At 39.9% G+C, this 15,470-nt stretch overlaps 1 pseudogene; it reads left to right on the forward strand.

Annotated features, from left to right (window-relative positions):
- Positions 1–15,470, forward strand: part of LOC110952971 (IQ motif and SEC7 domain-containing protein 2-like) — a 204,704-nt pseudogene that overhangs the window by 34,622 nt on the left and 154,612 nt on the right.

Consider the following 15,470-nt stretch of genomic DNA (forward strand, 5'->3'; position numbering starts at 1 on the left):
GGTTAGCACTTTCGCCTTTCAGCTAGAAGATCCCTGGTTTGCGTTACGGTCTTCCTGGGATCTTTCTGCATGGAGTTTGCATGTTCTCCCTGTGCATGTGTGGGTTTTCTCCAGGTACTCTGGCTTCCTCCCACAGTCCATAAATAAGCTGAGACTATTCTAAATTGTCCGTAGGTATGAATGTGAGTGTGATTGTTTGTCTGTAGATGTAGCCCTATGACAGACTGATGACCTGTCCAGGGTGTCCCCTGCCTTCGCCCGAGTCAGCTGGGATAGACTCCAGCCCCTCCGCGACCCGAGTGAGGATTAAGCAGTTTACAGATGATGGATGGATGGATGAATATAAAATCATCAAATATTTTTCTCTGACCTGCTGTTTCATCTGAAAATATAATTAAATCTCAACACAACATTGTGATATTTCTTCTAAATCACCTTATTGTACATGTTTCATTTAAAAGTAAAATCTAAAATAAAATGTGCACCAGATTCTGGTCATCACAAAAAGCTGTGCTTCTTGATGCAACTGTGAAACCACTAGTGTCTCAGCTGTGAGTAATGGTCAGATGACAAATATTCAGGGATTTGCATCCAGTGTTTATACAGAGCTCATGTCAGACAAGTATGGAAACGAATTAGAAATGTAAGTATTAAAATATCTGTTGTACATAGAGTTTCATAGTCCTGGTAATGCCTCTGGACACTTTGAAAATGTTTTAACTGTTTATTCTAGGTTTTTTCCATAAACCAAAAAAAAGTCAGACATTCAATTTTAATTTTAATTTTATTATGATTTACGCGATTTTAAATGCGTCATACTGCACAAAAACTTTTCTGAGTTCTCTCTGCTTCTAAAAATGATTGTGCTGTTTCTGTAGAGGTGCAGGAATTAATTTTGCAGTGAAAATGATGCCAGAGTGTGAAAAAAATGTGACAGGAATAGAAGAAAAATGCCCAGACCATGTCAGCCTTTAATGGCATATTAGCTGTATGCAGTCATCAAAATTGAACTTTTAACCCTGTGGGGTCTCTTCGTGTTCATGTCTGCTTTCCATCTAAGTGATGGGCAACTCTTCAACTAATTTTGAGGAAGCTGGCAAAAAAAAAAAAACTAAAGCAAATGAATGCTCGTCTCCATCTACAGTACTGCCATTATGCCAATTATAAAGGTAGGTTTTTTGAGATATACAGCAAGTGGAAATTCAAAATTCACAATTTTTTGACATTGAAATAACAGAAAGGCACTTAAAGCTGCTGTCCGGAGTTTAAATCGCAGCGTCTCCCAAAACACTGTTGGTCCCTCCCTCCCTCTGATTTCGCCCCTTTATTTGTGCACGCGCGCAGTACATGAGAGGAGTGCCCGGAGTGCTGCTGCATCTCGCCTGTTTTGCTGTTTTCCACTCTTCTACATTTAGTACATTTAGTAAATAATAAAGGAATTACGTTAGAATTCTGTATTGAGTCTAACTTGTCCTAATACCAAAATAACATGAATCTGCTAGGACGAACGAGTAAAGTTTCAATATGTGATTACACTCGTGTATCCCTCTCGATGACGTTGTTTATCAAACTTAGTGCATTTACGCGTGTATATGTGTTACATTGTTTATTTATTTCTATCTAGAGTTCAGAATTGCATGACTCCTCTGACGAAGAGTATGTCCCAGACGCCCCAACATCTTCCTCCAGAGGTCGGGCATCTAAACAAAGCCGTCAGCCGGGCTATGGAGGCCGTGGTCGGGGAGCGACGCGAGCACCCCGAGCCAAAAAAACGTCCTGCAGTCTCTTGGCCTGACAAGCCGTGGGATTGGTAACTTTTCTGGAAGTTGCTGATCCCTGATGCTCTCTCCTCCACAAGCAAAACAAATGTGCGCGCGGTTGCGTAGTGCGTAGCTCGCCCACCTCTGCATGGGCTTGCTTGCTGTGCGCGTAACCGTTGATTGACAGCATGACAAAGCTGAAGCTCGAACTTGATTGGTCGGCAGCAACCGGCGCTTTTTGGAATAACATGGGGGTCTATGAGAGGAAGGCGGAGCTCAGGAATAAATTTTCATATCGCATTATACTAACTTTATATTATAGTATGGAACTAGACTAACACATTTAAGCTTTGTTAAAAAATGATACATAATTGAAAACAAACGGAAACTCCGGACAGCAGCTTTAAGCAGTTATAGAGCCAAAGGATGAGCTATGAGTGTGCCAACTTGATTTTCAGTCGCTGTATTATAAAAACTGACTGCAATAAAGGACAGAAGCAACACAGAACAGAAAAACAACCAGTTCAACATAAAAAAAAATCAGTCCAGCATATTTGCTTGACAACTACATTTCTTTGCAATGCATTCAGGAAAAAAAATGCATTTCTGCAACCAACACCATTCCTTAATGTTATGAAACCTCAAATGAAGCACTGTCTGGCATGTATCATGGAGAGAGCAGTAGTGTACTATAAGTTTTAAAACACGGCAAAAGTCTTTATTCTCTACATTCTGCATGTCAGACAGTGTAGTTTAGATTAGCTGCAGTACCTCGCTGTACCATTAAGTGGAGCTTTTTAATGTTTAATGCTATAGTTACCTGAGGAGGCCGTCATTCGGACTACAGTACCATATTGGCAAGGAGAAAACATTTTTGGGGTTGAGTTTGTGATGTGCCACTATGACAAAGAGTTTTGTGTCACTAAATGGCCTCTGGTCTTAGCTCATGCTCAGTGAAGCCAATATGTATCAGAAATTTCCTTAATCTGCCATGATCCCAGTCATAGAAATGAAGCATAAATACAGGGGATGAACCATTAGTTTTTTTTTAAGGAACAATAGTGATTATGGTTGGTCAGGAAAGGCTGATGTATATTAAATGTTATATATTAACAGCCTGTGATCGCAGGGAACCTGGCATTCATAACTAGATTTCTTCATTGACACTGATTACTACAGCTGAGTATGTGCAACAAAAATTTCATGACATGATGCTAGGATGCTCTCCTCTGTATACTGTGAGCTAAACTGATTGAGATTGAAACTTATTTCCTGCAGTTATGTCTGTTCTTCTCCAGAAAGGCGTGTGAGTTTGAGCTGAGGGTTAAAGTTAATCTGACTTTAGCTAGATAGCATTAGCTACAGGCTAAGAGGCACAGCAAATCTGTTAGTAATAGTGTTTGTCCAGCACCATCAGCAAAATAAATTCCAGTCACTCTGACAAAGTGAATTATCGGGACCTTTTCTGTGTAACAGGGAAACTAAACATGTTTGAGTAAAACTGGTGTTTGTTACACAGAGACATCTTTCTGATTCACAGAAGCTGCTCCGCTCTGCAGATGTGCTCTCTCTGCAAATAATAATCAGTGATTGGTTGTTACTCGTGACAAGCAATCAATCATATAGTATTGTGGGCGGGACAGATAGATAGATAGATAGATAGATAGATAGATAGATAAATACTTTATTAATCCCGAAGGAAATTATACAATAGTCCGTTGCTCACATTCATAAACACAGAAATAGAAATAAAGTTAAAAAGTACAATTAAAAAGACAAATAGCAACAGCCATAATAAATAAATCCAACATTAAAAAGTCAAGTGCAACTCCATAAGGTGCTTTAAAATTAAGGCACTGAAAAACAAAGTTCAGGACCAGCATCAGTCTCTCCTGCTCCTCCCTGAAGTGGCTGTATTATACAGCCTGATGGCACGAGGGACGAAAGAGTTTTTAAGTCTTTCTGTGGAGCAGCTCAATGAAAGATACCTGGAGCTAACAGAACTCCTTTGCCCAGAGACCACAGGATTTAGGGGGTGGCTGTGATCGGAAAGGATCGCCCTGATCTTAGAGAGCATCCTCTGCTCCACCACCTTTTCCACAGAGTCCAGGCCGAGTCCAACCACAGAGCCAGCTTTCCTTATGAGCCTGTTCAGCCTTAGAGTGTCCCTTTTCTTAGCGTTGCCCCCCCAGCACACAACAGCATAAAAAAAGAACACTAGATACAATTGACTGATAGAACATGTACAATAACTTAGAATAGACTTTAAAGGACGCCAGCCTTCTTAAGAAATACATCCTACTCTGCGCCTTCTTGTACACAGCATCCATGTTTGCTGCCCAGTTCAGACTGTTGTCCAGCTGCAGCCCCAGATACTTGTAGGTGGAGACCACCTCCACCTCAGATCCACTGATGTTAATGGGCTGTAGAGCAGGGGGCGCCCGGCGGAAATCCAGCACCAGCTCCTTTGTTTTAGAGGTGTTCAGCTGGAGCTTGTTGCGCTGGCACCACTCCACAAAGTCCTTCACCAGGCCCCTGTACTCCCCCTCCTCACCCTCCCTAATACACGCCACAATTGCAGTGTCATCAGAGAACTTCTGCATGTGGCATGTATCTGAGTTGTACTGAAAGTCAGAGGTGTAAAGAGTGAAGAGGAGGGGTGACAACACTGTGCCTTGAGGTGCTCCAGTGCTGCAGGTCAGTGTTGAGGACCTACAGCCCCCCACTCGGACAAAGTGTGGTCTGTTCGTCAGATAATCCGAAATCCAGGTCACGAGGTGGGGGTCCACAGCCATGATGTTCAGTTTCTCCTGGAGAAGGCTGGGATAGATGGTATTAAAAGCACTAGAGAAGTCGAAGAATAGCATCCTCACCATGCACCCCCCAACATCCAGGTATGTGAGGGCACGGTGTAGGAGATAGAGGACGGCATCTTCCACTCCACTCCATTGCTTAACATCACAGAATGATTGCAAAGAAAGACAGAGCATCAGAGGCAAAATAGTGCATTTAATTAATATCGTGATAATTAGTCAATAAAAATAATGATACCAATAATCAAAAAAATTATCATTATTGGCCCAGTAATCAGCTAGACTGATAATCAGCTAATCCCTATTTGATATAGCCTGAAAAAAATTTTTTCCCAAAATGAGGACTGTGAATTTGATGTTCGTGCCTGTTTGTGAAGGATGTCCCCTCAAGTTGATTGTACACAATAGTAAACTTTTTTCTTTTTTCTTGACAGGCTGTGTCTGAAACCCTCTGAGTTTATTGTGCATTTGCTGTTTGCCATTTTAACTGAGCATACACATAGATATTTGGGCACTAAGCCCCCACAAATTCAGTGGCATTCACAGCATGTGCAGTTCTTTCTGCTAGCAATCCCACAGTGTGATGTGCTGCATTTTACAGATGCAAACATGAGCATCACGGGACAGAAGAGTGAACAGAGTAAAGAAGCATGATTAATGTCTGAAATCTGAATTCACAGCTGAGTATCCACTGTACGGGGAACAGTGAATGAGTGAAGAAACCACAGCCACAGTGTATATGCTTTCACTTTACACAATGCATAGCAGATAGATGTACTGCGTGCGTGTTTGTATTTTTTATTTAATGAGTTTGCACAGTCACATGTAGGAACGAGTGAGTTCCTATAGTAGTGCATTTTTGGGAGAACTTGACTCCAAGTTAGGTTAGAGCTAGCTTCATGTTAAGGCAAGCAGTGGTCATGGTGACGGTTTGTGTAATTGTCCAGAAAATAAATGTAAATCAATAAAGTGTTTGAAGTGTGTGTGCATACGTGTGTGTGTGGTGTGTTTGTGTGGAAACTTTCCAGATGTAACCTATTGGAAACAGTAAATCGACTGTGAGCAGCAGCAGCAGCAGCAGTGGAGGATCTATTTAAAACCCACATACACACTTACATGCGCGCAGTCCTTGTTACCGTGACAACATGTTTCTTCATTTGCAACGGTTGCCCTTAACAACACTGTTGGCATGGCCTCCTTTCTCGAGCTACTAAGTCTGAAATGCAGCATCTCTCACTCTTTGCCTCTTTGTGCTGATCTTTTTATTCTGTCTGTGTCTGTATCTGATCCCAATTCTGCACATTGAGGATTAATGTTTAGGACATTCAGGGGTCACTGCTGAGACAGTGCTGCAACCTGCACAGATTCATTAAATCAGCAGGTCACCAAAGTGTCTTTTTTAAACCTTGACATACAGCGAGAAACTATGAAATGTCAAGAGAAAGACACAGTCAGAACCATGAGGAATCTTTTAGTGTCCCCCACAGGCTGCAGAGCTCGTTTCATCCTCAGTATTGGTCCGATTCGACTGACAGCTCAGTTATTCTGAGGCCACACTTCCATGTATCCCATCAGCTGTCTCATGCCAGATAGATCCAGATGAAATTTAAAACACTTCCATTTACACTCAGACACAGAACAGTGTTTCTTTTTGCCTGATCCAAACTACAGCTGCAACATCTGATTATTGTCAACGATTAAACTGATCACCAACTATTTCGAAACTGTAAAAACAAATAGAATTTCTAGATTTCCAACTTTCCAACAGTCCTTGGAGTAATCATGTGTGACTTTTAGTTTTATCTGGAAGCTTTACCATCTAAGCTTAAAATGAGGTTTAATCAATGACACTACATGTCTCATTTTAAAGTTTGCCAAAAATAAATTGTTTATTTTAATCAGATTCTGCATAAAAATTGTTTTGTAAAAATCACACTCGTCAGCACAACCATGAAGCCATTAGTGACTCATCTGCAAGCAACAGTCGCATGCCAAACATTCAGGGTCTTTTCAGCCTAAATGCAGACAGTGTTTACACAGTGCACATAGGAGACAAGTATGAAAACACATGAAAAATGTAAATGGAAAACAATTTACTCTATGTAGAGTCACCATTTATTTACCATTATTGCTAAAGTCTGTGGCCCCTTTATATTGTACATGTTGGTTCCAGGTATTTTCAATTTTTGCAAAATAAATTATTAAAGCACCTTAAATGTTTGTTTATTCTTTTTATTTCTTTTTTATTCCATTGTAACTTGGATGAGCTTCCTCTACTGAGGTTCTCTCTACTTCTATTCAAGATTGTGCTCTTTCCAAAGAGGTGCAGGATTTTGTATTGCAGTGAAAAACGTGCCACATAATGGAGCAAAATATAACTACAAATTTCTTTAGGTTCAGAATATAAAATGTGAATATTTCTGCTTTCTTTCCTCCTCACTGACAGTTGTCGGGTTGTGAGTTTGGGAGACACTGATCGACAATTTTTACTATCTTCTGACTATTTATAGACCAAACAACTAACCAATAAAAGAAGCGAAAGATTAATCAACAAACACGGTCTGCAGTTCAGCCAAAAATTTCCTGAATTTTTCTCACCTGTCTTTTCTTTGTAGCTGAGCCACCAACAGCTTCTTAGTCGTGATGAAGAGAGCAGATTATTATTTTTTTTTGTCATAAATATCGTGATTTCAAGCATAGGTTTGGTTGTTTTTCCCAGTGAATCTGAAAGTCAGACATGATTAGTTTAGAAATCTGTCCACATCTGTCTGTTTCATACATGGTCTTGTGACAGAGTTGATGAGTAACCGCATCTGATTGGACCATTATTTGATTAATCGATGTCACTTAATGTCACTTATATGTTTCATCCTCTTTCCGGTGAGCTTGTCAGGGCGTCTTTCACACCTCTCACAGGCTGTGAACTGGCCACGCACAGAGACACACTGCTTGTTGCATTATTTGAGCAGAGAAATACTCGTGTGATATGTTGTTTTTCTGGTTTTATATTAGATATTCAATTTTAATTTATTTCGATAGAGGCCTGGTCAGGACGGCAGCATTACAAGTTTGAGACAGGCTAATTTTGATTCTTGTGAACATTGATAAAATTTATGTGAAAATGTACTTTTAAAGTGAAATTGCACTGATTTCCCTCTGCGGCGTTCCCTCTGCATGAAGCTATTGCTTGCAGTTGAAATTCATTTTTACACTTTTTACTGCAACAGGGGGCCACTGTAATTATTTTTCCTCTGTTTTTTTGGGACATTTTTAGGTGTAATGCAATTATGGAGTTTAAAGATGTATTCCAGATTTATTGTGGATATTGGCACCTAATTCTAACTAGTTGTGATTCCACTCTATATTTGAACTGTTTAGAATGAGCCTGAGGCCAAAGTTCTGGTAAATTTCATCCTAAAGTCTCTGAACAAAGCTCTCCACAAACTTTTTCCTGAAGAGCTCTAAAAAGAGTTTATTGCCGGTATGTGGGAGTTCTATCCTCACTTACCTGTGGATATTTTTCTCCCACACACCTGTCTACAAGTAACTGGAGGTGTGTGTGCGGTTCTATAGTGAAAAACAGAGATTTGAAAAGAACACAGAGATGCAGTGACAGCGCTGTTTGCGTGTATTATCCTGTGTGTGTGATGTGTTATGACAGGCTGTTTGACACATGGCGGTGACTCAGCGACAGTCCGCCGTCGGATGAGCTAATGGGATTGAAATGAGATTGTAATCAGATTAATGCGGACTGTAATCTGACAGAGCCGGACTGGCAGGGCTGAACTGAGGACAGGCAGGAGGCATGATGGGTAAAGAAGGGACGAGTCCGCTCAGTCTTTCTGCATCTGCATTTTCGTCCAGTTTTGGTAAAATGTATCTCATCTACATACAGATGACTACATATATTGGATTGTTGTACATTAAACATGTCTTAGGGCGAATGTAACCATAGTGTGAATGTAAGTGTCTGTTGTGTCTCTGTGGATTGTGCTATCTTTGCACTTTTCACCTGTATTGTAGAAATTCTGGCGAACGAGGAATCGGGCACAATGGATATTTTACTACCTGCGTTTTTAATGAGTTTCCAGACTCTTCAGTGCTCAGTGTAAACACAGCCTCCAGTTTAGCCCGCTTCAGTCAAATACTCCCTAAGCTTTTGTCACGTGACTGTTGGCCACAGCTGGGCACATAATGGTTTTATTATTTCCCTGAGGAGCACAGATTTTTTCGTTTTTTTTACAGCATCTGGTTGGCGCAAATGATCTTCTCTTTAGTTAAATAAAATTTTCATGAAAAATCACATTTTTAAGATTAGATTTGACTACTTTACTGGACTGGACTGCACACACGTTATAAGCTCAAGGACCATTAGAAAGTTGAAAATCTGTTGGTTCTCCCTGCTTTTGCAGGTTCTGACTGATAAATGATGTAATTTTGATGACTTAATGATAACAATGATAGCAAATTATGTAAATAAGCCCCAAAATGATGAATCTTTGTCATTGGTTTTGCAAAGATCTGGATAATTATAATCCATAGATGGCATGTTGACCCATTTTAAACCCTGAAAATACCCGCTGGCAGTTTGGCAAAAATCTCAGTATTAACACCAACGTTTATGTGTTTCATCACTGTACAGTCATACCGGTAGGTCTAACGCTCAAAAACATGTTAAAGTGTGCACATGTTAAGTTACACATCTCACACTTAAAATGATCTCAGATGGATATAAATTTCCTTTCAAGAGTTAGTTTTGCTCCAAATACACATTTAGTGCAGAATAGTCACAAATAAATGTGACTCATAGGAGGTGAGATCAGGTTACTGACTGGGCCACAGGGACCCATTAAGGAAATTACAGTTTGAAAATATCACTCAGATGTGACGTCAGACTTTACTGTTCACAGAAAGAATGAAAGAAAAGGAAGGCGAGAGGAAAGCAGGGCTGTGAGTGATCGATGACGACAAGACGACGGAGAGGCAGTGTGAGTAATGAGAAGGTCAAGGACAGAGAGGGTGTGTGTGTGTGTGTGTGTGTATTACTTATTATTGTGACTTATTATTATGGGGAAGGCAAAAAAAAGAACGTGAACGTTTACTGTGAAGACTGTGAAGTCTCCAGGAAAGGAAAGTAAATCAATGTGACATGATTGAAACATGACTGCGTGCGTGTGCGTGCGTGCGTGTGTGAGACATGCAGCAGCTTCCACAGCCAGACGTCACACTGATACCGGAGGTTACCAACCGAGGTAGATTGAGGTGTATTCACTATGTAACCCTCCTTCTCTCTCTCTTTCTCTTTTGACCTTGTCATCACATCCTCCCTAATTTCATTTTGACTCTATAATAAAAAGTGATGGAAAAGAACAGCTATTTTATACTCCCTTAGTTTTATTCTATTTTCTCTACAGTGTAGTTACTTTCTAGAGCAGCTGTTTTTCAATTTTAAGACCTAATTTCACAAACCATTATTTAATACTTCATAACTTTTCATGTGAACATTACAAAGCTACGATTCAAGAGTTAAATTGAAGAAACGTTTACCATCAAAAGTAAATGCATATGTTACTTCTCCGTTTATCTTTAATACATAATTTATTTGAACATATATACCTTAAAATTAGTGTTACTTGATGGTAAAAAGGAAATCCTGAAAATGACCTTTATAGTCCATATAATGCACTCAGCTGTAAGAAAAATAAGAGTGTTGGAGGATACTTCCATTATTTACAAAGCAACACTATCACTGATAAACTTTGAAGTAAATGTGTTCATTGCTTCTAAGTTGGTAATAATTCTGTTTATATGACACACTTATATCGCGCCTTTCGGCCTTGTTGGTACTTAAAGCGCTTTACACTGCTTTACATTCACACACCAATGGCGACAGAGCAACCGAGGATTCAGTGTCTTGCCCAAGGACACTTCGGCATGTGGAGGGGGCTGGCAAACGAACCGCCAACCTTGTGGACTACCCACTCTACCACCCGAGCCACCACCATTAGTTGTTAGTAACTAGTTGTGGTTTACAAGCAACTTGTTTCACATGTAGACGCCAACATCCAGACACCAGGGAGCCAATCCTGATCCATAGATTGGAGATTAGCCTTGACTAAACTATAGCTGGTCAAAATCTGATCTTTTCTTTACAGAGCAAATATGTATTGCAGTCTAGTCTGACTATGTTACTGTAAATACAAGCCAAAATCAGAGTGCATGAATGTTGCGAAAAATTTTTTGAAGTGACAAATGCTGCAAACAGCAGATCATATGTAATACAGGCATGCTGATATTATAGTGTTAAAAATTATTATACGTATATGCTTCTTGGATTTCTACTTTGTTTACCTAAAAAGCTGACGTGCCAGAGTTACGTGTCCTCTACTGTTGGTGCGCCTGTGTCAGCATTCATTGTGTCATGGTTTGAGCTATCTTACTACCCTTGAACAACATCAACCACATAAACTGTGAACTTAGTGTTTCCTGAAAAGAACCAACAGTGATGACTGCAGCAGAGAATGCTTGCTACTGACTCATGATGTTTTTTTCTGACTTTCACAGATGTTTATGGCCTATCAGACTACGCTGTGCATTTAAAAAAGACACTTTAAACTGCCAAGTGAATTCATGAGTGACAGCAGTTTTGTTAGTTTAGTTTTGTTGCATTTGTTAAAATACACAGTGCCACCGTACTTATTCTTTACTTTGAATTTAACTGTTGAAAACATTTGTAATCTGGTTAAGAGTGCCAGTGTGAGTACACCCTGTGCACAGTAGTAGTGTCCAGGCATACTATGTTTCTAGTTCATTGATCACCTTATATGTCTCAATTTAACACACTCACATACACACAAACTCACTCACACACTCTGAGGGTCCTGCTTACATAAGCCCTTTGACATTTCAAAATCACACACTCTGAGCATAATTAGTCAGATTTTGTAGCTTACATAACAGCTGTTAAAGCTGCACATTGCCTCTGCCATCTATCTATCCATCTATCCATCTATCATCTATCCATCCATCCATCCATCCATCCATCCATCCATCCGTCCATCCATCCATCCATCCATCTATCCATCCATCCATCCATCCATCCATCCATCCACCCCCCTACCTATTTTGGTTATATCCTCGTATAGAAAGTGAAGGACTAAGCTCAGTACCTGATTTATCCAAGGTTATGATATCATTACACTATATTAATATCATTATTCACTTTGATTTCTACTTTATGTACAGCATAGTACTGCATTATTACTGTACTATCTGTGTATTTTGTTACACATATAGTATATGTAGGGCATATGATCAGCTCGTCGTGAAGTGCATGTGGGCTCCACAGAGATACCTCTTTTTTCAAACTATTTCATTATCAAAACCTAGATATTTCTTCACATCCAGACTTTTTATGAAGCAGTAAAATGAAGCAGTATATCTGTATATCCCTATATAGATTCACTGAGTTACTACTCGTCTCCATGTGAATAGGTACTTGTGTGTCCATGTTGTTCACCATAGTCTTTTGCTCTTTAATGTAGATCAGCTATGAGTATTGTTCAGATATTAAACTACTGTGAGTAGATAATGTTACAGGTTTTTTTTACTGTGAAAGACTGCAGTTCATTTGCTGTGTAACCTGGCATTCACTTTAATTTGTTCTTCAAATCTTTATATCAATTTTATTCAAGACATTAGATGTCAGTGGTTAAAGTTGTTTAATCAGCAAATGGAAGAGTCCACTATTAAGAACTGTTGACGAATCTGTTTAAAGTCCCTATCTGTTGAAAATTTGTTTGTATTCTTGGCACAAAGTCAAGCATTTTTTCCATTGGGTGTTGGACACCACCAAGGTTGACCAACAGGATTACAAGGCACTGTTGGAATGAGGATGGTGTCCGGTTTGGAAGCCTCACAGTTGACATGGTTCTGTTGACTTCATCAGGCTGTGACCTTCAGGGTGCTCTGGTACTGAGGACATGATTCTCTGTCGGAAAATGTTGGATTGCTTTCTCTGGGTTGGGGGAAAGTTGCTGAACCATGCACAGGAGTTTAGGTTTCTCAGGAGCTTGTTCACAAGTGATACTAAAATGGAGAATGAGTTGATACAGATAGATTGGTGCAGCGATAGCAGTAATGTGGGCGTTGTACCGGACCGTCATGATGAAGGTGAAGATGAGCCAAAAGGCAGAACTCTCGATTTAGCAGTCGATCTATGTTCCAACCCTCATAGGGTGGCTGCACTAAGCCTTACAGACAAGCTCGGATATCCAGAGTGTCGCTGTTGCTTCGTGCTAGCTAAGGTCCTAAAGACTTGCTGGGGTGTTGCATATCTGAACTTGGAGCACTTTGGTAAACACTAACTGGAGAACATTGCTGGCAAGAGGAAAGTCCTGCTAAAAAAAACCACATTTTTCTGTTGATTTAAACAAAGACAGATCCAAGATGTGCGTAGCCTAGCTTAAAGACTCAAAGCACACAAGTACTGGTAGCTCCATCAAACAGGAAAAATTGGTGATGGCCTGGACGTTATTTAATTCACATTTTAACATCGCTCGTCCATTACAATGTCTCAGATGCTGTCAGTTTTTGATTTACTTACTGTCTTTTGAGGGCCACCTACTGTCAAACATAAAGTCAAACATCCCCTCTTTTCTGGAGTATCACCACGATTGGGCAGAAAGAATAATATTTTCAAGAAACATGAGCAGTATTAACAAAATGACCAATTACTTCCAGCATGATGTCATTAGTTTGGACAAATTAGACCGAGGTAGCGCTTAATCTGACAGTGATATATGGACTATTGATCATACAATAAGTGATGATAGCAGACTGACCTCTCACCCATTCTGCAGGGCTGGTCTCTCTCTGTAGGTATGTACGTCTCTCGCCCTCTGCAGTGTGGTAGCAGTATGGTAATGAATACCTCCAGCCAGCTCTGCAGTGGCAGCAGCTCACTCACTCCATACTAATAGCACTGCTGCCTGGATAGGGAGAGAGCGAGGAGGAGGAGGAGGAGAGGGAAAAGGGGGATGGAGTGGGATGAGGGAAAAGTCTGAGAAAGCACTGAATTTAGTTCTCTGAAAAAAAAATCCTCACTTCATTTACTTAAGTGTTCGCTGTGGTTAGATCCTACAAGTGAGATCGCTCCCACAGTGGATTGTGGCAGTGCAAGTGTTTTTGTGGAGTTATGTGTTTGCATTAATGCAGCATTAGCAGCATTAATCGATTTTTGGCAAAAAATATCAGGGTATTATTTTTCAATTTTCTGTCATTTGTTTGCTTCCAGGTCACATTAGCTGATTAATTGCATTACTAAGAATTATGTATGCATACATTCAGGAAATAATTTTTAAAAAAATGGGATAGAAAGGTCACAAAATTTATGTAATGAAAGTTTGTCACCATAAAATGTTTCATTTCAGTTGACAAATATTTATTTTTAATTCCATATTTTTAATGAAGGTTACAACACAAAAGGTTTCATTTGAATGTAACCACTTTAGCCTGTTTATCAAGGTACACAGATAATAATTAGAACAAAGCAGTCAGAGAGCGTAATACTCCAAGTCTGCTCAGTCATTGTATCGTGTCCGACGGATGAAATCTTTAATAAAAAATGACCTTGCGCTGAGCACAGACATGTTATTCATGTGTATGTTATGTATGGATGCCGAATTGCGTGATCTAAATATGTAGCAGGCAGCAAGAATTGACAGGACTTGGAAACCCCCCCCCCCCCCCCCCCCCCCCCCCCGATTTATTCAATTGTTCCTTGTATCATTTCTGGCAGATAAGTCCCGATAAGTCCACAACGGTCGATTGGTAGTAGAATTGCAATCATGTGATCGTCAGCAGGCAGCTGATGTAGTATTCACTTGTTGTTATAGCTACAGTGACGCCATGCCGCTATTTCATAATACAAAAATCTTTAACAAATCCATGGATCCAGATTATAAGCCGCTTCACTGCCAAAATCTAATCTCTTGGTCCTTGTGTCATTTCTGACCTTCCCTGAAAATTCCATCCAAACCTGTTGGCCCGTTTTTGAGTAATGTTGCTGACAGACAGACAAATAGACGGACAAACATACACTGATCGCCACATAACTTTGCCACGTTCCTTGGCGGAGTAATAATGAGAAACCCTCAAATTAATACATCTACTAGCATGAATATGAATGAATAAGTATAAAGGAAAGACCTCACCTTGATTTACAATAAATAAAGACAGCAGGCAAAACACTGAGATGCATTGATGATGAGTGGGACGAAGCCGTTGCATCATGCTGAGGCTGAAGTTCAGAGTGGCTGACCTGGACTTCAGGGTCGTTGTTGTTTTTGAACCTCAAAGCAAAAGTGGCTTGATTGTGTAAGCCACTTGTTTATAGAGACATTATTCTAGTAGACTCCAGCTTGTCTACATTGCGTGAGTGCTGGTCGGAATCCGTTATATTGTCACAGAAGTTTCTGTCATGGTGCCCATTGCTAGCTAGCCTACACAATGCTCTCTGCTTGCCAACATAGAACTGCCAGTAGTCCAAAAGACTGTCTGTGTAAATCACTACATTACCAGCAATTACACCAGTAAGATGCTCCCCCTATTGGCCTAACCAGATACTACAGCTAACATACAGTATTTTTTGACATGCATTTCTGACAAGTTATTAATTAACGATTAATCACGAACATCCCTAAGCAGAGCCTTGTATTCCTGTAAAATGTTTTATGGTAGTTTAAATCTGATACAGTTAAATTAAACTATCAAACATTGTATCACACAATTATCTTGTTGCTATTCATGAGGTGACGACCAACAGTATACTGTCACTTTTTTATTGCCCAGGCCTGTGTTAAAATCAACTTAAAAAGAGAAATGTTCACCTAAATGT

Source organism: Acanthochromis polyacanthus, chromosome 6, assembly GCF_021347895.1.
Source record: "Acanthochromis polyacanthus isolate Apoly-LR-REF ecotype Palm Island chromosome 6, KAUST_Apoly_ChrSc, whole genome shotgun sequence".
Taxonomy (NCBI): Eukaryota; Metazoa; Chordata; class Actinopteri; family Pomacentridae; genus Acanthochromis; species Acanthochromis polyacanthus.